This window comes from Marmota monax, unplaced genomic scaffold (genome assembly GCF_021218885.2).
Source record: "Marmota monax isolate L192 unplaced genomic scaffold, Marmota_monax_Labrador192_F-V1.1 WCK01_AAM20220418_F8-fsc00024, whole genome shotgun sequence".
NCBI lineage: Eukaryota > Metazoa > Chordata > Mammalia > Rodentia > Sciuridae > Marmota > Marmota monax.
Genome location: NW_026695224.1, coordinates 36,596,832 through 36,623,493, shown reverse-complemented (window position 1 = coordinate 36,623,493; position 26,662 = coordinate 36,596,832). Strand labels below are relative to the sequence as shown.

The 26,662-nt window shown below is 41.9% G+C and overlaps 1 long non-coding RNA gene across 4 annotated transcripts; it reads right to left on the bottom strand.

Moving 5' to 3' along the window:
* Nucleotides 1-7,053: 7,053 nt before the first annotated feature.
* Nucleotides 7,054-26,643, bottom strand: LOC124086402 (uncharacterized). 4 transcript variants are annotated; one of them, XR_009225882.1, is made up of 8 exons: nt 25,915-26,643; nt 22,261-22,343; nt 20,509-20,640; nt 19,189-19,386; nt 18,585-18,743; nt 17,258-17,436; nt 12,371-12,500; nt 7,054-7,362 (listed from the first exon to the last, which is right to left on the bottom strand). It is a non-coding gene; the product is annotated as an uncharacterized LOC124086402 (long non-coding RNA). The 4 variants fall into 4 exon arrangements; XR_006849790.2 differs by lacking the exon at nt 7,054-7,362 and having other exon boundaries at nt 7,715-12,500; nt 19,168-19,386; XR_006849789.2 differs by lacking the exon at nt 7,054-7,362 and having other exon boundaries at nt 7,715-12,500.
* Nucleotides 26,644-26,662: the final 19 nt, after the last annotated feature.

The following is a 26,662-nucleotide window of genomic DNA, read 5'->3' as shown; positions in this document are numbered from 1 at the left end:
GTAATCTTGGAGTGAGGAAAGATTATTTAGAAAAGATATGGAAAGCACAACTAGACAAGAAAATTTGTAGGGTGCTGGGCTGCACTCAGTGGCAGAGGCCTGCCTAGCATGGGTGAGGCCCTGAGTTGCTTCCCGAACACCACACAAACAATTTTTTCAAATCCAATGTAAGTATACAACTTAAAATAAATCTGAATTAAGCATGAAAACAGCACTGCACTCACTTCCACGCACAGATAACTGCTATGTGTGGAGTGCCCTATCCTCCCACCCCATCCCTACCCCTGCACTCCCATCCCCCATCCCCCACTCCCATCCCCCCCAACTGCCCCCACTCCCCTCCCTACCACCTAACCCCCTTCACACCCGCTAATGCACAGTGTGTGCAGACCCTGGGATCCACCCCAGCTTTGAATTTTTATTTCTGATCAGGCCTTTGTAATTTGACCACAGAAACATTTCAGAGTTCTAGTGTGACATTCCTAAGAAGAGTCAGGAAATGGGATTATGCTGTCACTGGGGCCCTAGACATGTGTCATCAAGCCCTCCATCTACAGGTACTCCAAGGAAGCTGCTGGTGACAGGAGCCTTATTAAACATGATGACGTGGAGAAAACACAAAAAATGCCATTCATTTTGAATGAAGGCCTGTGACCCAGGAAAATTGGTTTCTATATGAGTGTTTTACATAGACCTCATTAAATGGATCTTTTGAGGAAGGAAAAATGGCTCATCTTTGAAAATTGCATGTTTTTGCAAGCTGCTGTTCTGGCTGCGTTTTGTTTTTGTTTTTTTGCAGCGTGAGAAGATACTAAATTAGTTTCATCTTTGCTCCTCTGGTGAGTGTCAGGGAGGACATGCTTAGTGTGGGGTAGGGAGGAGGGGAGTCACAACAATCAGGCACTCACACCCCCACCTGCTTCCATGTTTGCAGGAGATGCCTCTCTCCCAGATTTCTGTGTTCTGTAACCATGGCCTCAAGGACAGTGTGTCCAAGAGCTTTGAGAAGTATGTCATCGAAGCTGTGAGCTCTGCCTGCCAGGTGACTAATCTCTTTTGAGAAAAATGCTTGGGCTATCAGCTTCTTGCTGATGTAACCAGCTTCAGGCCCTAAGTGCCTGCCAGTACAAGGCCTGTGATGACCAGGATTGGGTACTGGGCACCCTCTCCCTGGCTTGGGTCCCATGCTGTGATCTAGTGCTCTCTACCCATTCCTTGAAATGCAACTTGGTTTCCTGCTACAGAGGTGGCCATGCACCCTGTGCAAAACCATAGCCACAATCATGAGCTTTGGTGCAGATGATCTGGCGTACTGCATCTCCAATGGCCGTTGTGATTATTGCCACTCTCTGACCTGTGACTGTGCAGTCTAGGGGGTGCAGAGTAGTTTTGTTGTAGGGACAGATGAAGCAAGGCACCAAAGTTAGCAGGAAATAGTTTTATTTGGCTGCAGTCAAGTTCAGAGGGCACAGCTTTTGCTGTAATAAATCAATCCCCTGAACCACGAGTTTAGGTAGCTTCAGAATTTTATACCCAGCATATAAGGGGAAGGGCTCAGAAGTTCACAGTCTGCAGAAGTTCACATAAAAGCAGCTTTTTCTTTCACTGTTCTGGGCAAGTTAACTCTTTAAGGACAACACCTGAGAAGGAGAGAGCTTCTTCTCCCTTTTCTTTCCTCCCCCTGCCAGCTGTTACCATGGAGCCCAATTGGTAACTTCTCTTATCTTAGAAATGTAGACATCTCTTTGAAGCTCCAGCTCAAGGCCAGAGGCCTTGTTTACATATTTCTACAAACTTCTACCCTGGATAAATGTTTATGAAAAACTAGTAAGGGGGTGTCCAGCACCTGGAATGCTGATTTCTTCCAGGCTAGTAGTCAAGTAAAATAGGGCAAAATGAAAATAGGAAGTTTATCTACATTGAACTCTTTTGCAGAGTCTCTTTTACTTATAGTCTTAAAATCAATTTTCATTATGATAAAGACTTCTGGAGAAGCCCAGTTAAGATTTTCCAGTGAGAAATGGGGTGCCACTACAGTTTCTCAGGTGTCGCTGATGGCTATGACCTCCTATGTTTATTGGCCCTTTCTATTTTCTGTTTTTGGAGAAATATCTGTTTAGATCTTTGGCCCATTTTGTTCATTGTGTTGCATGTTTTTCCTTTGTTGTGGATTATGAGATTTCTTTGGATAATCAGGTGCAAATCTCCTGTCAGATATGTGATCTCCCAGTATTTTCTCCCATTCTCTGGATTGTTTTCACTTTGTGGTTTCTTTAGAAGCACAGAGGTTTTTAATTTCTTTTCCCCCCCTCTTGTTTTGTGGTAGTAGGGATTGAAACCAGAGGTGATCTGTCACTGAGCTACATCTCTAGCCCTTTTTGTTTTCTATTTTGAGACACAGTCTCACAAAGTTGCCCAGGTTGACCTAAAACTCACAATACTCCTGCCACAGCTTCCTGAGCAGCTGAGATTACAGGTGTGCCTTACCACTCCTGGAAAGGTTTTTACTTTTGGTAAAATTCAATGTGTCTATTTTTTTTCTCTTGTTGCTAGTAATTTTGACACCAAAAAATCTTGTGCTAAATCCTAGGTCATGAAGATTTACCTGTGTCTTTCTCAAAAAGGTTTTTGTTTTGTTTTGTTTTGGGCACAGGGTGTTAACCTAGGGCTCTATGTTAATAAGTGCTGGGTCACGGGGCAACCCCCTATGAAGGATCTAGAGTGTTAGCTCTTAACAATAATTCCTTTTTCTATGTGTTATGAGGTAAGGGTCCAAGTACATTCTCTTGCATATGGAGATCCAGCTGTTCCAGACCATTTGAGGAAAGCACTATACTTCACTCCTTCAGTGATGCTGGCACTCTTTTTAAAAAGTCTGTTAACTGCAGCTGAGAGGATTAACCTCACATCCATCCATGTCTCTATTGCTATTTCTTTCCAGTAGGTAATAAAATCAAGAAGCATGAGTTCTCCTGATTTGTTATTCTCTTTTCACATTGTTTCTATTCTGGATCTCTTGGGATTCCATTTGAATTTTAGAATCAGTTTGTCAATTTCTACAAGGAAAGCAGCTAGGATTCTGACAGGGATGGCTTTGAATCCATAGGTCAGTTTGGGGAGAGTTAACCTCTTAACAATGTTCCATCTCATGGTCTCTGAACCTGGAATGTCTTCCCATTTATTTTGGTCTTTAATTTCTTTCAATGAGGGTTTGCAGTTTTTAAATAGTGAGCTTTGCATTTCTTTTGTGAAATTTATTCCTAAGTACTTTACTCCTTTGCTATTGTAACCGATTATTTTCTCAATTCTAATTTCGAATTGTTCATCACTAGCATACAGAAATAGGGCCATACCTGTCTCTGTGTCCTGCAGCTTCCAAGACTCCTTTCTTGGCTCTAGCAGGGTGTACGTTGGAGAGTGCATCTTCTTTGAGATTTTGATATAGATGACTGTGTTATCTGCCTATGAAGACAGTACTTCCTGTCCAACCCCAACACCTTTTTTTCCTCCATCTAATTACCCTGGATAGCAATTCTGGGACTATGAAAGTGGTGAAATTGGCCATCATTGGCTTGTTCCTGGAGTTTTGTATGATACTTGTTCTGTGTCTATTAAAATGGTTGTGTTACTTTTTTCTATTAGTATGATGTATTAACATTTGTGTGTGTGTGTGTGTGTGTGTGTGTTAATGGGGATTGAATGCAGGTGTGCTTTTTCACTGAGCCACATCCCAGCCCTTTTTATTTTTCATTTTGAAACAGAGCTCACTAAATTGCTGAATCAGTCTTCCAACTTGAAATCCTCCTGCCACAGCCTCACAAGTTGCTGGAATTATGGGCATGTGCCACCATACCCAGCTTATTAACTGATTTTTTATGTTAAAATGTCCTTTTATCCCTGGGATAAATCTGCTTCATATGGTCTATAACTTTTTTAAAATTATTTTTTAGTTGTAAGTGGACACAATACCTTTACTTTATTTGTTTTTTGTTTATTTTTTTTTATTTTGTTTTGTTTTAATGTGGTGCTGGGGATCCAACCCAGTATCTCATGCATGCTAGGCAAGCACCCTACCACTGAGCCACTACCATGGTCCAATCTATGATTTTTTATGTATGGCTAGTTACTGGGATTTTTTTGGTCCTTTAATGTCAAAAAAAGTATCTGTTGTTAGTTAACCCTGTGTTTTTTACTAATTACTGAAAACTTTTTTGCAAAATTGTGAAAGCAAAGAAGAAAAATGTTTCATTTCTTGGTGAAGCATCATAAGGAGGATTGGAGTGTCTGTGGTTTTGAGGGCAGTCTTTATGAGAATCACAGCCTAGGACATAAAGTACACAATGTAGTAAAGTTCTCCTCATCTTCTTTTTGGTATTTTTCATTACAAACAAGACTAAGAGAAATGCAGAAGATGACAGTGATCTTGGGGTTGTCATGGTGTGTTCCTACGTGTGTGCATCTTCAATCACTGGCATCTCACATAAGGAGCCAGGCCACATGGAAATGAAGACACCATAGGAAATATTAAGTATTTTATGCTTTATCTTTCTTTTCTTTTTGCAGCACTGGGAATAAAACCCAGGCCTCAAATAGGCTAACCTCCTAACTTTATCAGGAGGATATCCGTAGCCTCTGTTTTTTTTTTTTTTTTTTTTTTTGGCACTATATAACTACCTTAAGTAGATTTCTAAAATGCTATCGGGTACTAAATTGTGTCATTAAAAAACAAACCCTAGGGGGCGGGGGGACTGGGGTTGTGGCTCAGCAGTAGAGTGCTCACCCAGCACATGCAAGGCACTGGGTTCAAGCCTCAGCACCACATAAAAATAAATAAATAAAATAAAGGTATTTTTAAAAATCCAGGACTGGGGATACAGCTCAGTTGTAGAGTGCTTGCCTTACATGCACAAGGCCCTGTGTTCAATCCCCAGCACCACACACACACACAAAAAAAAAAAAAAAAAAAAAAAAAAATCAATAAAATCTTTTTAACTCCTTCTTTTTAATTCATTTTCTTTTAGTCTCATATCAGTGTTCTGAAGGAGTCTCATGTCATGATTTGTAGAAATTTGGCAGCCTTGTTTCTGCTGTGATCACCAAGTCCTGGCCCAGGAACAACAGAGAGGCCATGAAAAGCCTGGATGAGATTCTCAAACACCTGCTCATGGGGCCAGATGTGAAGCAGCTCTTCAAGTTGTACAGTGAGTGTAGGGCTAGTTGGGGTTGCTGTCCTTCCTCAGGCAGAACAGGGCAAGGTACTTGACCTGATCCTCAGCCTTCATGTGCTGAAGTTTGGTAAAAGCAGGATGGGCAGAGGTACTCAGGCAGGTGCTAAGCATCTCATGTAATAAAGAGCATCTAATAGCAGAGTCACCATCTGCTGAGTGCCTGTTGGACATATGCTCCTGGGGAGACCCACTTGAAACAGCCCCTCTGAAAGTCTCCAAGGCCCTTGATTTCCAGATGAGGGAATGGAAGTGCCCTTGGCAAGTTGCTTACCCAAGGTGTTGAGACTTTTACTATCACAAAGATACAATGAACCTATACTTTTGGATGAGCTCAGTTCCCTCCTTCCAGTATTAAAGCTCAAATGTGTGCAAGCCCCAGAACAAGGTCCCCATAGGCACTGATGTTCTGCAGGATGGGAAGTACAACTGCCACAAGAGTGACAGCTGCTGAGGGGCATATAGCGATGGCAGTTTACAGTGGCTATGCCACTGGCCAAACAAGTCATCATGAGGCCAATGAACCACACCACACTATGGGCTGAATGGCTGATATCTATGAAGAATTGATTCTTAGGTGGTATTCTCTGCACACTATTTCTAGTAGAAAAATACTGGAAAAATGGCTATTTTGACTTTTCTGTTACTGGTGAAGGGACAGGTTCCAAGGGCTTATGCCATTATCTTTTTTGTTGTTGTTGTTGCTAAGCCACTTCTCCTGTTTACCTCTACCTGTCATTAAATTTCCTGGTCTTTCTACCATACCCCATGGTATCTCTTCCCTAATCATGTCTTATTAAAACATATTTGGTAGGACTGGGGTTGTGGCTCAGTGGTAGAGTGCTTGCCTGGCATGTGGGGGCCCTGGGTTCAATCCTTAGCACCACACATAAATAAATAAAGTAAAAAACCCAATAGAAACTAAAAAATATTTTTAAAAACCAAACTTGGTGAATGCTTTAGCATGTGTAGGGTGTCATCAGCTTGGTCTACAGACTACCTTAGAAGAAGGGCTGGTGAATAGCTCCTAAAACTATACACAGAAATGCATCCATAGCATCTATCTTAAGAAATCCATGGTTGCCCTAAAGTTGAGTACCCAAACACTCTACTACATGAGAATGTTAATATTTTTTATATTTTCTGCAAATGTCCTAAAAGAAGAGACAAAGGTAATTATGAGCTATTTGGCCCTAGTTTAAAGATAAGAAAGCCTGATTCTGTCATAGAAATTTTCTCTATTTACATTGGAAATGAGCAAATCCACTCAACACATTTGATCTAAAATTTAAATGTAGATTGCCCTGAGAGAAAGGGCCAGTTTTTGCCTATTTTGTGGAGTGTGGTATGTGTGTGAGATAATGATCCTCAGAACTTAGTAAACATATAGTGATTTTTTTCCCCCTATTTGTGGGCTGAAGGGGTTAGGTCCAGCAACTGCAAAGAAAGCCCTATCACTATCTATATGACTTCTTGTAATGGATTTTAAGCCTTTTTAATTTTATTTTCTCTAAAGGTAAGTGGAACCTTGTTTTGTCACTTGTAAACATGATCTTTTTTTTTTTTTTCTTTCTCTTTCATTTCTTTCTTTTTTTTTTTTTTTTTTAATTTTTTTTATTGGTTGTTCAAAACATTATAAAGCTCTTGACATATCATATTTCATACATTAGATTCCAGTTGGTTATGAACTCCCAATTTTACCCCAAATACAGATTGCAGAATCACATCGGTTACACATCCACATTTTTACATAATGCCCTATTAGTAACTGTTGTATTCTGCTACCTTTCCTATCCTCTACCATCCCCCCTCCCTCCCCTCCCATCTTCTCTCTCTACCCCATCCACTGTAATTCATATCTCTCCTTGTTTATTTTCCCATTCCCCTCACAACCTCTTATATGTAATTTTGTATAACAATGAGGGTCTCCCTCCATTACCATGCAATTTCCCTTTTCTCTCCCTTTCCATCCCACCTCATGTATCTGTTTAATGTAAACATGATCTTATATTGTATCTTAAAACATAAAACAGAGGGGCTGGGGATGTGGCTCAAGCGGTAGCGCGGTCGCCTGGCATGCATGCAGCCTGGGTTCGAGCCTCAGCACTACATACAAAGATGTTGTGTCTGCCGAACACTAAAAAAAATAATAATAATAAATATTAAAATTCTCTCTCTTTAAAAAAAAAAATAATAATAAAAAATAAAACATAAAACAGGACGAAGTGGACCTTCTCTGGTAGAACAGGTACAGAGGTTCACTCTTCCCTCACCTTACCCCCTCTTCATCTTGTCCCCTTCAATCTTGCAGATGCCTAAAGCCCAAACCCTACAGCCTTCACTTCTTCAGGCCCAATACACTTATTCTGAAAGTACATTCTGGAACACTGCTCTGTGCCCATTTTCAGTTAGCCATTGCTTTCAAGGGAAAAAGAAATCCATAATCGTTTCAGAAACGAGGGAGTTGGGGGAGGCTTAAGAAGATACAGTGAAAGAAAAAGGAAATGTTTTATTTAAATAAATTAAAATGGATCTATCATTGATATGAAATAAAGCTCAAACTGATTCATGAAAACCTTAAATTCACTCCCTGAATAGAACTAAAATTACTTATATGTTACCAAAATAGCTCCACTAAAACAAAGTAGATTTGCAATTGTTAATATGAGAAAACAAAGTAGGTTATGTTCATATAACAAACAGTACACACTCTACATAAAGTCCCAGGATATTGAAATGTGTTCTGCTTTGGTTACAAAAAAAAAAAAAAAAACATATCTAGATGGTGTTGGTAAGCAAGCCAATGAGGTGTGCAACAAACAAAAGATATAAACAATTCAACAAGTCATTATGAGTATGAGCTCATCATGGTCAAAATCTTCAACGGTGACCAGAAAGGCAAGCCAGGGGCGTTGCAGGGGTCATGTCCAACAATGCAAAGAAAGAAAACTTCAGCAGAATGCAAAACAGCCAGCTGCAGGAGAAAGGGTGTCCACTCCTCAGCTTTGTTGCTTCAGACCCATACCTGAGTGCCAGGTACTCCCGAGTCATCTTGAAGCCAGGTACACTACTCCTTTGGGTCTTCTCTTTCTACAGTACCTGTTGCCTCTCTGACTTATGGGGAGGCTCTTTAAGTAAACATATGCCAGGCATAACGCATATATATAAGGCAATAGTATAAAAGGGTCAATAAGTAGTGCTTTGGGAAACTCCAGGAAGAGCTGCCAGACTAAATAGGTAAAAGGATTGAAAATGAAAGCCAAACTCAGACCACTACCCAATCTTTCTCAGAGAGATGAGGATGTGGCAATTGAGGCTTGACTATGGCTCAACACAAGGCACAGGCTGGGCAAGTGAGGACACCATACAGATATAAATCCCAGATTAACACTAAGTGATCTTTTTAAAGTTTTCACTCTGCACTTTGTTTTAGTTCCAGGAAGATCTAGAGTGGCACATAAAGATGAATTGAATTATAAAAAGAGAGAAGTCTGCCTTTTATAAAGCTATTTTCGATTTTCTAAGTGCTTATGCTACTGTGGAAAGGCATGATCTCCTGGGTATTAGAACAACAGTTCATCTCATATTTCTTTTTTTTAAATATATACTTTTAGTTATAGGTAGATACAATACCATTTTATTTCATTTTCATGTGGTGCTGAGGATTGAACCCAATGCCTCATGCATGCTAGGTGAGTGCTCTACCACTGAGCCACAACCCCAGCCCTCACATTTCTTTTATTCAATATGTATTTATTTTTCTCTCATTTTACTATTTCTACCCTAATAATTACTGTACAGTAGGTCACTGTTTATTTAGGGAGTTCCAATATAAACACAAGGTATTAATTAGTAATTAGTATATTAGTGAATAAATGAATATTTTATCAGGATGAACCTTGTGCCAAGCGAGCAGGATATTAATGAAAACAAGGTATTAAATGATTGAAGAATGGTAAGGACAAATCGTATTGGGTTAGGACACTTAGATGAGGTAGGACAAAGGGACTGGACACTGGAATGACAATTAAAAACACAAATGGTCTGAAAGTAAAGAAATTTAGGCAAAAGTGTAAACTTAGTTGTGGTCCATATTCTCTGTTAAAATGTGAACTATTGCTGAAACCACTAATACTTTCTAATAGTAACCAACTTATACCTTTTTGTGCTCAACACCTCTATCTGGCTTTTCAATTTTCTTATTCTCTAAGTTGAGGTTTAAAAACATTTTCAGAGGTAGAAAATTGAATAAGAGCCCAGCTTATGATAAAACACATTAACTTGTAAAATATGGCTTTGGATGATATAAAAGTGCTAAGGATAAAAAAGTAAATGGAAAGCATTATGTCAAAAATCACCTGCACTATGGTTTTACTCCAAGTTCATTTCCTCTGAACCTCATATTGACTGAACTTCTCAAATGCAAGGGACATCTTAGATGACACTGTAGTATTTAAGTAACCATCTTCCTGTTTTTTCCTTTATCTTAGCCCAGGACTTATAATATTAAATAACACTCTAATTAGAGAATGCTGTGATCAAACTTTCCTGGGATATCAAAGCATATCACAGATTGTTTATTTTACCTTAACAGCATGTCTGGATAGAACAAAATAGGGAAATACCCAAGATGAAGGGAAATGGCAGACACTTAAGTATATTAATGTATGAATGTATTAAGACTGCAATCTAAACATGGGAAATGATTTGAGACCAGACACCAGTTTTTAGATGATCTATGCCTTTGTCCTCCATCATTAGTAGAGATAACTGACAGTCTTAAGTCATTTCCCTAGGGAAGCCATTTTGATCTCTTGAAACTCCTTCAACATACCCTATATATTTACTTTATGGTTTTTAATCAGACTTATGATTAGTTGTCTGTGCATTTCTATGTTAGAGATTTTTTGACTGATGGATCTTGAGCTTCACTAGAATAAGGGTCATATGTCTATCCTACCCACCTGGTGCTCCCAGCTTGGCACAAGATTTGTACCTGACACAATATTCATTTATTCACTAATATACTAATTACTAATTGTTTTCTCTTGAAGTTTTAGCACATAAGACCAAAGTGCTCCTTTTGAGAAGAAAGTACCATGTCCCAAGCAGAGAGATGCTGAAGCATTTACTTTTACTTCAGGGTAATCCTCCTGGTGAGTGAGCCCCATCAAGGACAATAGGCATTACTGTCAGGTCCTAGGCACAAATGCCACTGCCTCTTCTCCCCAAGAGCGACAGACTTTAGCATCCATTTCTTCTTCTGATCACCAGTGAGAGCAGGGTTCACACACAGAGCTCTGTTCTATGATCCAACAAGACTGATTTCATGACACCTTAAGTCACTGGGGCTTCCTGTCTTGCAGGCAGCACAAGAGTCACTGTAGTTGGGAGCATGACCCACTCTGCTCCTCATTCCAAGAGGCTCCCTGACCTAGCCCCCAATACCTCCCACCTCATCAGCTTCCCTGATTCACTTGCATTCTAATCTGTAGGACCCATCTCCTGGCTCCTCTCTCCTAGATGTGGCCCCTTCTGTGCATCATATCATCCAGCCCCACCTCCCAAGTCCCACGATGACCCTCCATGCCTACACATGTGCCTGTCCTTTGCTGGGTGCCCTTTTCCTTTTCACTATGCTTGTCTCAAAAAGAGGGATTGTACTAGTTGTCTCACCTATCACAAAGGGCTACTTTCAAAATCAAGTGAAGCACTCTGAGAATGTGTTACTGAAGCACCACTGTATGGTAAGTGGCACTGTTAATATTAAAGCTGGCACTTTCTTCCATGATGGGCCCCAGCACGCTTCCCTCTCCTCTTCTCTCTTCTAGTCCACCTGAGCAAAGGGTTTCAACCTCTGCAGTCTCTATTGCTTTAAAATTGTTTTTTTTTTTTTCAAGCTTTTCTCCAGTCTTTCAATCCACATTATAGACTAGCTTCCTAGAGGAAGTGGGGTTCTAATCCTATTGACTAGGAAGCTAGTCAATAATGTAGCTTACAAGCTGATTCATGGATGTGAAAGCTCAAAAAATGTAAAGCCAAATGACTTCCAGAAAGGCTTATTTGTAAGTGAGGCAATGCAATGCAGAGTACTGAATCTCGTGGTAAATATGAACATGAAAGAGCTGCCAGAACCAGGGTCCGTGGAGAGAGCATGTAGAGGCAGGAGACCAGATGCCATAGCTGTGGTGGCACGTCAAGGATGCCTTGCTGCCTACCATTCAGGCACTGGCACAAAGTGGGGATTCATGTGAGTGTATGCAAATATACTTTTTACTTTATTAAGTTATTAATGGGAACAGCTGGGACAGTTTCGGTGCACATTGGAAAATAAGTCCCATAGTGCTAGACAGACTTTAAAACTGTGATTATAATAGATAATAAATTATTATCCTGGGCAATGAGTACATTTTATTTTTCAATGGGAAACTTGAGTGTTCCTATACATACAGGAAAGGGCAGGTTATTGAAAAGTCCTCAACATTCAACTTCAAAGACTTTGTTAGTTACAGTGAATATCTTCTGGGTAGAGGCAGGTGACAGAGGAGCTAGAATGGGACAGTTAGGGACCGGATGAGGGGAGCTGCAGGCTGCCCCAGTTCCCCAGATGATTCAAGCCTGGGAGAATGAGCCCCAACCATGAAAGTCACAGCCTAGAGGACAGGCCAAGAGGGTGCACTCACTGAACAGCAACATGGAAGCCTGCAAGGCTGGGGAAATGGAAGAGGCCTGTGTCTTCTCTTCCCCTTGGTCAGAGGCTTGAGCCAGGTGGGATGAAGGGAAGAAATGTGAGGGTCAGGGACACCTGGCTCAGGCATCTCTCTCCCAGGGACACCTGCTCTGTCTCCCAAGTCTGCTGGCTGGACTGCCATACTTCCCAGCACCAGAGTTGCTATACCTTGCTGCCAATCATCCAGTATTGAAATTAGTGACTTAGATAGCTTGACAGCCTTTGAGCATCTTAAATATTATACCAAGGGCTGGCACTAATTATGCAGCAGGTGTTCTATCAATCTTTATCAAATTAATGAGGAGTGTTTGATTGCTGATTTTGCCTTCAGAGTCTGTTGTGACAACAAATCATACTTCATCAGAGCTGTGGTCAACATCTTGGGGACAGTGAGCACATAAAAAACTGCTCTCACCAAGGCTGACGAGCATCTGCTGCAAGGACTGGTAGGATGATGACTGCAGGTCAAAGAGTGAGAGTTTGTAGTCCGAGCTCAGCTGTGCTTCATATCAGATGGTTTCAAACAAGGTTGATGCCCTATAAATCTGTAAGGGGAAGAAGAATGTCATCCATTTCTCAGAAGCCAGTGTCAGCTATTTACAGACTACAGACTTTTGCTTATAGTGTGGTACACAACCTACATTTTTTAAAAGGTTTGAAAAGAATCTTTATTTCTAGGTAGGTCTTTGTGGACCTGAAGAAGTATCACACCATCCTCAGTAAATTATAGCTTATGTACCAAACAAATGCTAATTTTGATTAAAACAAAGAGTTCTCTTCTTATCCCCAGGAGTAAGGTGCAGAGAATGGGAATGGGCCCATGTGGTGGAGGCACTCTGGAGAAGGATGAGACCAGGGCAAAGGCAGAGGTGACCATACTCTCAGGAGGGTGACAGCCTTTGCAGGTGGTCTGCTGCCATAGAGCCCAATCACCCACCACCCTCCCCAGGGTCAAGGCTTTGCTGGACAAGCTTCGCAAGGAGCCATACCCACTGGCATGGACCCCTTAAAGACAGGCCTCGCCCACTTGCATGGACCACTTGAGGATCAGCCTTGCCCACTTGCAAGAGCATCTTGAGGACCAGACAACTGGCATTCCTAAAGGAGATCCTGTCCCGCTATTTTTCAAAACTGAAAGAAGAGAATTCTAACACCAAGAGCCTTACACCAAGAGAGTGCTGAGTGAGGAACTGCTGTGTGACTTGGCAAGACTCAGCGATACAGTGCTCCCTATCTGTGAAAGGAATAATCATCCTTTTACTTCACAGGATATTTTCAAGAAAAAAAAAATTCACTGTGTAAAAGTACTTTGAAAATAGTAAATCACTACATCAATATAATTTTTAGTTTTTGCAGCCAGTAAATTAGAGAGTTAATTCTTTAAATTGTCTTCAATAGTTTAAAAGTATAGTAAAATGCCCTAACATTCCAGGAGACTATGGCATGTCCTCAGTAATTTGAGCACCAGGGAGGAGCCTTGATTGACTTGTCCTCCATTCCCCCTAGCTAAGGGGGTGAGTGTGTGACCTTAGAAGCAGCCATCCCTCTCCTGCTCCAACCTAACAGAGGAAGCCATAACTCTAGAGCTTTTTCTGCTCTCCAGAGATGCATGACAAGGAACTGCTCTTCAACTGTCTGCACACACACAGAGGCATGGACTTATTATGGGAGAGTTCATTTTAAGTGTTGCTATAACTAGAAACTTAGAAAGACATTAAATCCAATAATTGTGAATTTTTGTTTAGCTTGTGTCATAAAGAATATAACTTCATATCAAAGTTTCATGCAGATAGCAGTAATTTATACAAGAATTCCAAAAAAAAAATGAATGTGGGAAGCCATCCTGACACGTGACTGGGCGGCTCCTGTTAAGGGTCTGAGGCGTTCTGGCTGTGTCGGAACTTTCCCAGCCCTTTCCTGATGAGAGAACCCGTCCGTGTTGGGGTGTGACTGACCACTGACCCCGGGGGCCCAATCACTGACCCTGACCTTGGAGTGCAGTCCCCCCTCAACCTTCATTGGATGGAATTATCCCCTGAATTTCTTGTTCCCCAATAAAAGGCTACTCCCTGGCGTGTTCACTCTCTCTCTCTCCTGCTAGCCCTGAGTAATCCTTGCTGCCCTGCTGGGCGGTTAGAGGTTGGAGCCAGAGAGGGGAGCCGTCTCGGACCTGGCAATAGAAATAAGGTAACTGAGTCTGTGTGTTTTATTTCGATCTCTTCTAGCTAACTTTATGCCAAGAACCTCATTAATGAAACCATTGCGCAGGCCGAATGGTGGAAATGAAAGTTTGCTGAAATTACATTTTCAACAGTTGCATTTTTCTAAGTCCATGTACTTCTCTCTACCCTGAGGGATTTTTTTTTCTCCCATTATTTTATTACCCATTCCAATTCAGTGAATGGTTTGCAAATGAAGAAATAAAAAATACCCCCTGCTTAAATGTGCCTTTACTTGTGCCTTTAATTACAGAGCACTTAGAGAGGCCAAGGCTGGGCTTAGGGGAAAGGGACATATTTCTCAAGTTTACATAGAGTTTCTATTAAAAGACATTAAAAAGATGTTAAATATTTTACTCATAATTCTCTATCCCATATATTCATATGTAAAAATGAAAGATTAGAAATTGTGTTAAAAATAACATTTGTGAATTTTATTGAAGCAAAAATATTAAGAACTGTACCTTAAAAACAGAACCCCTAAGAGTTCAGATCACAATAATAAAGAGAAAGCTCCAACAGAATCCAATATCAGACCAAGGTGGTTCCTACAGCCTGCAGAGAAGCTAGTAGCACAATCTGTCAAAAACTTTACATCAGAATAAAAGGAAGAGAGGGTGGATGGGAACAGAAAAGAGAGTACAATGGATCAGACATAACTTTCCTGTGTTCATAATCACCAGTGAAATTCCCCATCATATACATCTAAAAGAATGGGATCCTAATTAGAGTAAGCTGTACTCCATGAATATATAACATGTCAAAATACACTCTAGTGTTGTGTAACTCTAAAAATAATAATTTAAAAAATCTGCCTAGAAGACATATCCAGTGCAAGCTCTGTTTTAACTGGAGAACTGTAAGACTTATTCTCCTGTTTCTCTAACCATTCCTAAACTCACCCAGTCCTCCATCTCTCATCTGTCTCCTAAACCCTCCTCTAGTACTGAAATTTAACCAGTAAGAATACTATATCTTCCATCTTTGCTCTTAATGCTCCTGCAACTCCATACTGACTTCAAACTTAGCTGTCCCCTGATGTCACCACTTTCCTTGAGTGCTCTCAGGGACCAGGAGAAGACTGTCTCCTCCTTATTTTCATAACATGGCTTTAAAATTATTTTTCACTCCTTTCACTTTCATAAAACTCCCGGTCCTTGGAAGTTAATGTCATTTCTTTGGTACATTTCTTTACTGTTGCCTCTTCAAACTTTCTAGCCACAGCCCCAATTCACTAGTGTGCTGATGGTAGCTCACTGACTACCCCTCTATCCCCACTCATATAAATTTTGGGGGGCCTTCCCGTACACATCAATGACTGAGCAACCCAAGTCCATCATCTCAGGTATGTTCTCCACCCACCCCAGCCATTTTCCCATGTACACCATTTGTATTCTGTCATCACCACTAATAACCCTACTTCCAAATACAAGCCAAACATCACTCTTTCTGATTACAATCTTCTATCCTTCCAACTCACTCACCGTAGAAACTCCACTTCAACAGTCCTTCAGTTTCACTAAAACCTCCAAGTGATAGTCTGGCCAAATTTTTATTATTTGCTATCTTCCCATGATGGTTAATTCCTTTTTTCACTGACTAGGTGATATTACCTGCCATCATTTCTTACCCTCACAAACCCTGAGCTTTGAGTACACTCTTCCTATTACACTTAACAAGGAAGGCCCTCCCTCAACTGACTCCAGCTTGTCCTTCTCACCCTGCCTGCCTGAGGAACCAAATGGTACTATAGAAAAATAACACATAACTGGGTCCATTTGTCTAACTTGGCAATCACAAACATGTTTTATCTGACTTATGGGAAGTTTGAGAACATGCTGAAGAATTTCATACATAAAAATATGTATTCCAGATTATCTTAAAAAACTATTAAAATCTATAAGCAGCTGTGTACAGCTATCTCCACATGGCAGCAACCACCTGAGCTGAATAACAGATGCTCCTCTGACAATAATAAAAGCAATCTCAAGTACCACTTCCATAGGTGTCCTCCAAGCCACATACTGATTTGGCAGTCACACTACATTCAAGCCCAAAGTGGGCTGGCTAGAATCCCAGCACTCAAACACTACAAGGCCTATGTGCCTGCTATAGTCCACACCAGGGCCTCTTCACTCATTTATCCATCTGCCCTCCTTGCCTCCCCACAGGTGAGCACCATGTTCTAATCCTCCATCTTCCCTGTCTTGGTTCATGACTACATCATCCATTGAGCCAGCCTGGCTTCCTACCTTTACCTCACTTTCCACATTTAATCTGTCAGAAGGTCTTGTCAGCAATCACTCCATACCCACCTATTTACCTCCCTCTTCACTGCCACTGCCCTTGTTTAAGTCTCTGAATGTTCTTGCCTAGTTCAGTTTAATGGCTTCCTAAGTGGTACACTAGTCTATTCATCTCCCAATAGGCAGGGAGTTGTTTTTAAGACATGAAACAGATCATGTTATTCCTCCTTAATACCCTTCAATGACTTCCCATTGTTTTTTGAATAAAATTCAACTCCTAGAGACCCTCCCTGACTTGGATGCTAACTCTTCCACTATTCCCATGTAGTAATTCCCTCTGTTCAGTTCTGTTCCAACAGCCTTCCTTCTTGTTCCTCAAAACATCAACCCTATTTCCACTTGCTGATCTCTGCCTATATTCCTCTCCAAAAGCTTAAAATGGCTGACTCCTTCTTACCCTTTGGATCAAAAAAAAAAATTTTTTTTTGCATTACTATAGTTATTTCTGCCTACTACCCCTATCCTGCTCACTGGTATATGTGTGTTTACTAAGTTGTCAGGAAACATTTCTTGAGCTAATTAATTACTAACTGTAGAGCTGACCTTCTACTATTGCCTCTGCTATTAATGTTGTAAGTGCCACCTCTCCCTTCTGAATGACTGGGCATTGCACTGAAATGTCACCTTTATTCTTCTCATCCTTTATGTTCACCCACGTATTTTCCAGCTGACTTCATGCTTAATAAAGGGTCCTAGAAACTACTCCATCCTGACCTGTGTCTTCCTAGATTTGGATTTCTTATAATAATAATTATTATTATAAATAATAATTCATACCAATATTCTACTGCAGGAGGAACTCTGACATGGTGCTTCTGGGATCTCAAACAGCCAATTCTACAATCTTCCTCCTCATTTCTCCTTGGTCATTGCCCCAAACTGAAGCCCCTTCTGAACATGGCTATCATGTTCTCATCTCTCCCAACATCTTCCATAACAACTTCCCAATACTGCACCTGTGAAGAAATAAATGCCATGTGTCCTTTGATGTGAGAACTATTTATTAAAAACCAAACAACAACAACTTCAAAACTGCATGTACATAATCATGTGTTATTGCTGGTTAGTTCCAAATACAGAAAAGAGATTTCTTTGGTCACTGCAGTGTTTTCGTCTGTACTTAGGACAAACCAATGAAATGTCAGATTATTAGTCAAGGCATTGAAAAATATTGTTTTATTCCTGTTTTTGAAAACCACAAAATCTCTTAGTGAAACTTTATTTTCTCTGGATTGTGAGAAGAAAAAGAAGAACATGACAAACAATAGTGAACAAATGTTTCAAATTATATCTAATATACTTAATTTTCTCCAACAACATTAAAATATCCTTTCTTAACTAGTTATTTTTTACCTCACCCAACCAGAACTACAAAAGAAAGTTTATATCTAAAAGCAGATTGACTCTGTTTCTCTATGAAAATCTTTTTTTTTTTTTTTTTTTTGGTACTGGGGAGTGAACTCAGGTGCACCCAACCACATATCACATATCCGGCCACATATCCAGCCTTATTTCCCTATTTTGCATTTTATTTAGAGACAAGGTCTCACTGTGTTGCTTAGCACCTCGCAGGTGCTGAAGCTGGCTTTGAACTCACAAACTTCCTGCCTCAGCCTCCCAAACCACTGTTATTACAGGTGTGCACCACCATGCCTGAAAATCTTATTTATAGTGTTCTACATTTCGCAGGGTGAGCTCATATCTGGAACCAATTCCTCTCCCCATCTACAAAGTACAACTGTCCCCACATGTTGGGGAGGCTCTGGCTGCAGAGTCTTATGATGTCACAGACCAGGAAAAATCACATATCAATTCCTGGGAATGACAGCTATTATACTGATCAGATTTTTGTTTTGTTTTAATGTCAGCAAAAAGTCACTTCAAAAGCAAATGTTAAAAGAAAGCAAAAAGAACTACCATGGCAGAATACTGTTCTTACCCTATCTCTATGTAAGTATAATTCTGCAACCAAAATTCTAAGCTCTTTTTATCTCAATTATGTGATCATCTCAAAGCAGAAAGCACAGACAAAAAACAGTTAAGTGAACAATGAATTGCTTTAGTTCTACATATTCAGGGAATAGAAACCAGTATTTTTACTCACCTGGATAAGTAATGCTCTCTTTAAGCCCTCTGAAACTGCCTCCTTGGACATGTAGGTTTCAAATACACTACTTTTCTTCTCTCACATGAACTTGTTCTTTGACTTTTCATCACCTGGCAAAGGACCAAAAACCATGTGGGCCAACCAGAGAGGACACCCCTAGAAACATGAAGTAGCAATTAGCTTGCTCCTCAAACAACTCTGTATTTTTAAAACTAGAGATATTATGCTTATTACTACTATCATCATCATTATTATTATTTACAAAGATCAACGAGAAAGAAATTTTTGATTATGAATTCAGTCACAAAGAGTAAAGAATGGGTACGGCAACACGAAAAAAAACATACAAATGGAACTTGAGCTTTAAATAAGAGCCACACCATGCAAGGAACAAAATCTGAGTAATTGGTTTCATATGCCTTGCTGTTTAAAGATACAAACTTTTAAAAATAGGAATTATTAAAAGACGTTCAATTTTTCTGGAGGAAATTAATCAGCTGTGCACAATATATTTATGAATTAAGAAGAAACCACACCTAATTCTAGATTAAACAACATAGGAGAACAGTTAACAGCTCACCAGAAGAATTAGTCCCCTCACCCTAAGTGCTGCTCTCCGACTCCATAGCCACTCCACTGGTATTTCAATTCTCCCATTGCCAAGACAGGTTCTGTTTCCTTGTGCTACTGCTGGGGATCCTCAGGGGCGAGAGGTTCAGTCTGTAGTCAGGATAGCTGATTACTCATTCCAGGAGAGCCTCAGAGTTTTTCCTATCTGAAGCAGCTCAGTCATCACCAACTGAAATGAAAGAAATCAATGAGTGGAAAACAAAAATCTGCAGCATCCTCTGCCCTCCCAGAAATTTAGTACTTTGGTGTACTTGGATGGTAAAGGCAGTATGGTGCCCTACAGGGTCCTGATGTCACATTCTTCAGAACTTTTAGTTCGTCAAGCACACCATCTGTGCTGAGTTTCTTCTCAAACCTTTACAAGTACACAAGTCTGCTCCTTTGGAACAGTTCAAATGAAAATCTCCATGAATATGACAAATGAGGTAGAAGATAAGGAACTATATAATACCAGTCATGTAATATTGTAAAGTACACAAAAATAGGAGAAAATATAGTTTGAGAAATGATAAAAATATTTAGAATCTTAAAAACTTAACATAATAAGTACTAAAAAGGCTCAATATATAGCACTTACTAAGTTCAACCTGGCTCTAGTATATCCCTTCCAATAAAGTATATCTGGGCAATGCTAACCAAACATAAGGGATCTCTACACTCAAATCTCAGGGCACCTTATCTATCACTGTCTTATGGTGCTTATAATCTATAAATGCACTTATTTTATTTATTAAGTAAAATCAGTGAATTCCTTAGAATTCATCCATAAAAGCTAATTCATCGCCACAATTTGATGCCTCAAACAATGAAAGTTGGAACCGCAGATGGTTCACAAGTTTTCTAAAATGGCAAAAATTATAATTAGAAGTCTATTCCCCTATTCTTACCTGCCATCACCTCAAACCAGATGTCTAATCAGAAGCTCAGGCAGCCACATCTAAAACATACAATTTTCACAGAGAAGCTGCAGCCCTGTGGTTGGTCTCTGGCCTTCCACCTAGATAATGAACATGCCACCGCTTCTACTTTCTAGTCTCTGCTACCAGTCCAGAGGTCAAGTCTATATATGCAAACTTCCAAAATCCTGGGGGCAGCCTACATTCCCATGAAAAGTTTTCACTCTGAACACTAGCTTCCACTTCTTTCAAATTGTCCCAACACATCCTTCACCAAAATGATATGCTTTTTCCTTCAGTTGAATTTAATACAAACTTTGGAGAAGAAACAAAAAAGACAAAGATAATAGGCCACTTCATGATATACAAAGTGAAGGAGAGATAAAGTAACTCACAGAGAGTGAAAGAGAAGGCCTTCCAGACATGGCAATAGTAAAGGCACAGTGAGGAGTCCAGACTGTCCAAGTTTTCATCCAGAAGCTCGCATCCCCTCCTTAACTCAGTGAATTCTTCTGAAAATCACCATGCTGGGCAGAATGAGGGATAAAAGGTCACCAGGTTTAGGGTTGGTATGTTTTTTCCCATTATTTTTTGTACTATTTTTTAAAATTTTTATTGGTCCATTACTATGATACATAGAATGAGATTTTCACATATCTGAACATGCACACAATATAACAATATGATTTGGCCAATTTCATTTCACTTAAGTGTCCCTCTTCCCTGGCACATTTATCTAATTTACTGATCTACCTTCCATGTTCATGAGATCCACATCATCTTTTTTTTCTCTCTAGCTTCAACATAAAACAGAAAACAGATGTCCCCTGTTTTTCTATACTTGGCTTATTTTGCTTAATATAATGTTCTCATGTTTCATCCATTTTCCTGCAAATGACATAATTTCATTTTTCTTTATGCCTGAATAAAAGTCTATTATAAATATATATTCCTCTTTAGATGTCATTAGGCTTTCAAAATAGAATTGAAATAATAATACAGTACCATATAAGTTTGTTCCAGACAACACAGCTAAGCGACACAGCCCCCACTTTTCCTCTGAAGCCCAAACATGCATAACAAACAATTTAAAAGAAGTAAGAATGAGTTACTCAAGAGGAGGATATACACATACGACTAGCTAGAAGAGGCATGGTAGGCATGGGTACATTAGCATTAGTTTACAGCAGATTTTCCAATTTTACCAGTACAGATTGAGCATCCCTAATCCAAGAATCAAAAATCTGAAACTTTCTGATGTCAACTTGATGCCATGGGTAGAAAATTCCACACCTGACCTCATGTGACAGTTAAATGCAGGTTCACAAGAATATGGTATAAAGTTATTCTCAGGCTATGGGAATAGGGTGCAAATGAAGCATAAATGAATTTCATGTGTAGCTCTGGGGCCCATCCCTAAGATATCTCATTTTGTATATGCAAATATTCCAAAATCTAGAGAACATCCGAAATACTTCTGGTCCCCAGCATTTTGGTAAAGGGACAGTATTAACATTCAGGGTTAGATACACCCTGTTGATAATATGGTTGAGATTAACAGAGTCTTGCACAGTGATGGATGTTGTGAGCTCCATGCCTGGTAGAGAACAGGACCTAGGGCCAGGGCATTCCCAGCTGTGAAAACCAAAATGTTCCTGATAATGCCAAATTTGCTCTGGAGTATGGTTACCGTATTTAGCAACACATACTAAAAATGTACTCACCCCTTTTCTGAAATTCAAATTTAATGGGTGACCTGCATATTATCTGGCAAGCTATCATTGGGGGAGGGGCAAAGCTGTTGCCCTGGTTCACGAAGAAAGACTGGGTTAGAGTCAAACCATGGAGCTCCCATGGAAGCAATGTGCACCTCCAGCTTTCTTGGACTGCCCCACCTCTACTGTCCTGGGCTGGGAGGCTCACTTCTCCAAACACACTTCACTGGGCAGCTGTGCAGATGGCTCTGCAGTAACATGCCTCCCAATAGCCCTAGTTTACTGAACTGAAAGCACCTTCCCCTGTAAAACCTGCCTGATCTCCCTGCCTCCTCCATGGGTCTCTTCTGCCTCCCTCAACTCCCTGCCTTTTCCTTTCTAATTAAGCGGCCTTCCAGGCAAGCCAGAGTCGGGAGACAAGGCAGTACTCACTTTGATTCCATTATCAACTGGCATCACTTGGCTGCTTCCTTTAATGGCAGTCGTCATGGCAATGGGAAACCAGTCCCTACTCTCTGTGGGAAACAAAACAAAATTAAGTGGTGTCAGGGGTATGTGCTACTCAGGACAGAACCAAGGTAGAGCTTGTTGAACTCAAACAGAGGAAATCATGCTGAGGTCACCCAGGCTCCATCTTTAGCTTGGTGGCACATAGGGAAGAAAGAAAAGCTACAACCTTGCCCTGGAAAAGCTCAGGGAAATGTGGTAGGTGTTTTCACATGGTTTATCCAGCCATGTAAGTAATTTTCACTCTCATTATGAATAAACCCACACTCTTAACACTTGAGAAGGTCAAGACAGTGCTTATCTAAGAAAGTACAATGAAGGAGCCATCAGTCTCAGCTCCACTCCCTTCCCTCCATATTCCCAGGATCCTCTCCATTCTTTCCCCTTTGCTCTTAGACTAAGACCACACAATCTGCTTCCTCTACAGCCTACACAGTTCTCCGTCTTCTCTGCTCCAGCTTCTTCAGTTCCATCAAATTCACCATGTTCCACCAAACAACAAAGCCTCTGGCACATACAGTTCCCCGTCTGGAATGGATTTCTCTCTTCTCTAGCTACTTTACACCTCCACATAAAAAGCCTACTCATATTTCCAGCATCTTCTTCAACATCACACCCTCAGGGAAGCCTTCCCTGATCCTCTATTCATGTGCAATTCTTCCTGTATTTCTGTGTGTCTCCTTTCTTTCTTTTTCTGAGGAGGTGATGGTACCCAGGGCTTCCTGCATGCTAGGCAAATGCTCTAACACTAAGCTACACCACTATCCACGTTTGGTACTCTTATGGTGACAAGTGCCTTCTGTAATTACTGTCATAATTATTCTTGAGAATCTGCCAGGGTCTCTCTTCCAGGAGAATGTCAGCACCAGGAGGGCAGGGGTTGAGCCTGTCTGGTTCACTGCTACACCTGTAGTACAAAGCTCATGTCAGACACAAAACCCTCTAAAACTATTTTTAAAAAGCCTCCAGGATTTGAACCCAGTTCTGGCTGAAGTACCTTGTGCTGATTCATTGGTCCTGGGACCTGATGGCTTACTAGGTCAGCACTGGACAGATTTTCCAGGTTCATAGCCTATACAAACTCCTTAGTGGATTCAGAGACTCAGGCCAAGCTTGCAAGCTGATTAAGACCCCCCTTTCAGAAAAAAAAAAAAAAATGGTGAGGCTGTGGCAGTCAAGGACATGGCTCCTCTGAACCCAGAGGAAGGGGAAAGGGAAAACCTGATTTGGTGCTCAGATTTCTAAACAAGTGTTTTCAAATCTATCCCACTGAAAACTGGCTCTCCGACATTGGAAGAGATGTCCCTTGCCAAGAAAGTGAACAAAGGAAAAAAATGGAGGAGGTCTGCTGTGGGACACAGATATTATTTTTTTAAACCAAGCCTTTAGGGGAACCCATGCTCAAAAGAGAGCTCAAAGATTGCAAATCTGAACCAGTTCCCTTCCACTGGCCCTGTGTCCTCCAATCATTGCTTACTCTCTCCAGGCCTCAGGATTCCCATCTATATATCACAAAATATGCCCCCTCACATTCCAAGTTTGTGGCACTGTGTAGGAGGGGACGGAAGCATTTGTGGTATGGATGGGTGAGTAAAAGCTTGGCTCTGATGTCAGACCTGGATGGTAATTCCTGAATTTTCCCCTTCTTGACTGGATGATCTTGATCAAGTCATTGCCCCCTCTGAACTTCAAACTACCCACCTCATAAGCCTACTGTACATTCAGAGTATGGTACATACTATTCACTGGTAAATGGAAACTCTTATTCCCCAGCAACGCAGAATTTAGAAAGCACCACTAATATGCAACTTGGTGATGATTCCAGATCTAGAGTTCAACAGATCTGTCCAATGTAGCAAGGTTAGGCCCCTGACCCTCCCAGGCACCAAGCAGGGCAACTACAGATCTCTCTGAGCATGAGTAAGCCTCAGTCTATAGCCAAACAGAAGGCTCATTCCAACCCCAAACCTGTCTGACCACAGGAAAGTGACCCAGACCTCTGGTCACTATGTGCAATGCATGTACCATAGCCTGTCCTCTAAACCAAGCTACACTGAGAAGAACTGTATTGGGACATTAGGACAACTGCATCCTGCATGTGAAAATTGAGTCCCAGAGAAGAGAAGAAACTGGGACACAGATCTGAGAGAGCTGGTGGCAAAGCTAGAACCAGGACATGAGCCAGAGCCCTCCCAGAAGCTTTGCTGACACTCTCCTGCCTGCCATTTCTCAATTCTGCCCTTCTGAATTCAACCAACCTGCAATTTCCTTATAAAACAGGGGTAATCAGAAAACCTCTAGGCCATTCCAAGGGATCCTGGATAGCTTGCAAATTTCCTTATTGGAAAACACTAGAATGTACAACCAATCCTGGAGCTGATTCATAAAATAAAAGGGTAAAATCCACACACAGAGACACATACAAACAACACATACACATCCATGCTCCCTGTGCAGAGGGCAGCAACAGATCCCAGTCTCCAGGCTGTCCTAGAGGGCTGTCTGCCTCCACAGGGAGGGGATTCCTAGTTGTATTTGGTTCTGCCACTACATGCTTCAACCCCCAATACACACATACACACACACATGCACATACAACCATGCATCATCTTGGGCTGACAACTTGTAAGATGCAAAAATGCCTGCAGGGTGATGCCGGACTGAGTGATGGGGGGCTGACAAGGCAATGGTTATACACACATGACACACACACATATACACACATAATCATAGCCTTATTCATTCACACATACTCATCATGAAGCAAACAAATACCGACTCACAAAAACAGTTCACACACAAACATATATGCACATACTTTCTAATATATGCATACTCCAGCCACATGTCCTCACAGCCATGTGTGTGCACCCACTCACTCTGGGTCCAGACATGGGAATGCTACCCTGAGCCCCCACAACTATAAACACTCCCTACATCTACAGGCACCTGGGAGCTGGTTGGCTATGAATCCAGAAGCCAGAATAAGCTCCAGGTGGGCCCAGGACAGAGGAGCAGCAGAAACATGTCTGTCATCCTCTTGTGTGGCTAAAAATGGGGGAGGACACTCAGGAGAGGGCCTCCTGTCTCCTGGAGATCACTCCAAGGACTGAGAATGTGGAGATGCCTGAGAGAGTCTTTATGTCCTCAAACTGAACCTCTCCCCTTTGGTGCAAGCTAGGATCCTTTTGGCAACCTCTTTCAACATCACCCCCACAACAGACCTGCCTGTCCCCAAGAGCTTGTCTCTCCTTTAAGATCACTAAGACCCACACACCTTTTCTCCACAAAACAGGGTCCCAGACATTTTAAGTTATGCCCCCCACCTAGGGATCCTCACACCGCATCTGCCCCTTCACACAACTCACAGACACCAGAGGTATCTCCTTGCCTCTAGCCCCACAACCTCCAAACTCGCAGGCCACATCTCCAGACCTGTGGGGGTAGATGCCCCCAATGGATGAGTGGCTTTTACTGTGGTGGCTCCTGCTGCCACGGGGCACCTCTAGAGAAGCCACTGCCCACCCCCACCCCCCACCCAAGGAGCCTGCACACTCCTGAGTGGGTCCCAGCACCTACCTCCTTCTTCAAGGCACTCCAGTCTTCTGCAGGGTCTCTGCCCCTGGAGGAGAAGACAGGAATCCGCGGGTGATCACGCGGTTGGAGTGATCGGGCTGTCCTTCCTCGCGCCCGCCTTAGCTGCAGGAGCCACCACCGCCAAGCCTGGTGCAGCAGCCTTTGGGCTAGGGTCCTGTCGTCGCGGCTCTGAACTCTGGCGGCAGTGGCTCCTGCGTTCAGTGGTTCCTGTGCTCTTGTGCTCTGGCAAGGGCTGCGCTCCTGTTCCTGGAGGCGGAGGTGCCGGTGCCGGCTCCTGAACTCTGAAGGCGGCAATAGTGGCTTTGGCTCCTGTGTTCTGTGGATGGCGGCGGCAGGTGTCTCCAGGGTCCAGGAAAGGACGACTCTAGCCGCGTTCCCTCCTAGGTGGCTCCTGCTCCTGGCGCGGCGTTGGCTCCGACAGTTCCTGTGCTCTGGGGGCGGCGGCGGCTTCGTGCCCTGGCCCCAGGGGATCCCACACTCTGGAGGCGGCACTGGCTGCCAGGGTGCCTGTGCTCCTGCAGCATCGCTCCGACGTGGCGTTGGCTCTACAGATTCCTGCGCTCTGAAGGCTACAGCAGCGGCGGCACTGGTTTCCCGCGGTGTTGGCTCCTGCGACAGCGTGGGCGGCGGCTCGGGCCGCTTCCGTGGCGGCTACGGCTCCGGCGGCGGCAGTTCCGGTGGCGCGAGCTCCTGTGGCGCTCCAGCCTAGGCATTGGCTCCCGGTCCTGGC